Below are 1,603 nucleotides of genomic sequence, written 5' to 3' on the forward strand. Positions count from 1 at the left end.
TTTTAAAATAACAGCATATTCTGCATGTTGGCCATTGTAGAAGCCAGTCTGACAATTTTTTTTACATTTTGATGGTCTTTCAGAAAGTTGTATCTAGCTGAATCAAAGTTTAACGTTGATGAAAAGATAAATTATTTTAAATGACCCTAAGAAATACAAAGCATAATGAGTAAATATCTAAGAGAATTCTTCGCTCGCATAGTTTGTTCTCTGTAAAACTGAACTGATAGAATTAGCATAATGTTCATTAAGGTCTCTGTTTCATTTTGAAGGAAAAAACCACACAATTTACCAGTTACTTCTAACACATCTCTATTCCTCTTTTCGAAAGGTAGTCCATTGTATCCCCAAATGAGAGTACCAGTTCACATCAACGATCCATACGTATTATCCCACAGACAGATATTCTTCATCACTTTCGTGCCCTCCGTATTTTACAACGCAGAATACACGAGCCAGCAATGTTCCGTATCTCAGGGTGAAGCATTGCACGCCAAACTTCAACACCTACGAGAACACATTGAGCAGAACTTGCAACAGCAATACAATTAAGGGAAACAGGCTACGTTCGTCAGTTTGATGAAGCCTCTGTTATGCAGGTACACTTAGTTAGGCCACATTTATACAATTGTTCCAAATCCTTCAGGAGAAATGTAAGCTATCTTTTCTTGCCAGCCTTAACAACGGCTCCTGAATTTATTCGAAGGTCTGGGTAATATAATCCTTCTATGCGAAAGACGAAAAAAGATGAAAATGAAAAAAGATGAAAATGAAAAAAAGATGAAAATGAAAAAAGATGAAAATGAAAAAAAGATGAAAATGAAAAAAGGAAGAAAATGTTTTATTTGGAACATTTCCGATATTTGTATCTCGGATTAGCGACTTTGCAAAAATATCGTGAATACTGGAAGGAATTCCGAATATATTGCTTTTCTGAAAAGAGGATCGGTAAAAAAGAATAATACAACTCTGGTAGCCATTTGAAATGTAGTATCTCATAAAAGAGGAGTTGTCACTATTCAAAATTGAAAATCATCACAATGCTGGAACATGTAGGCCTATTAAGTATTTCACTATTTGTAATCATTTTATTCAATTCTATATTGTGATCCACTTTAGAGTTTCAACAAAAATAAATGCTAGAATGTTACTGATGAATATTGTTAGCAATTAATTTCTAACTAGTATTTATCAATTTTCTAGGCTCGAAAATTTATGACATTCTACTAGTACCAATATTGTTTTTTAGAACAGGTAAATCATTTGTGATATATGATAGAAAGCATTATTAATAGTTAATAACTAGAATCAAGCGAATTCCATGATTTTACAGCAAGCGAACGTATTGATAACAGGCACTCGGGACAAATCTATTTAGTATTCCTTATAAATGCATCATTAAATATTAAAAATTGTAATTTCTATGGGACATACTGTATGTCGTCAGTAAATGCACAACTAGGCTAGGGATTGTGGTAACTCAACATATACTCTACAATGTTTAATATATATTACAGTCGACCGAAAAAAAAAAACCAGTTTGTACAACAGTGCCGAAAGAGGAAAAAATTAGATAATAAAAGAATTAGATAAATGAGAGAGA

This window comes from Palaemon carinicauda, chromosome 40 (assembly GCF_036898095.1).
Source record: "Palaemon carinicauda isolate YSFRI2023 chromosome 40, ASM3689809v2, whole genome shotgun sequence".
NCBI lineage: Eukaryota > Metazoa > Arthropoda > Malacostraca > Decapoda > Palaemonidae > Palaemon > Palaemon carinicauda.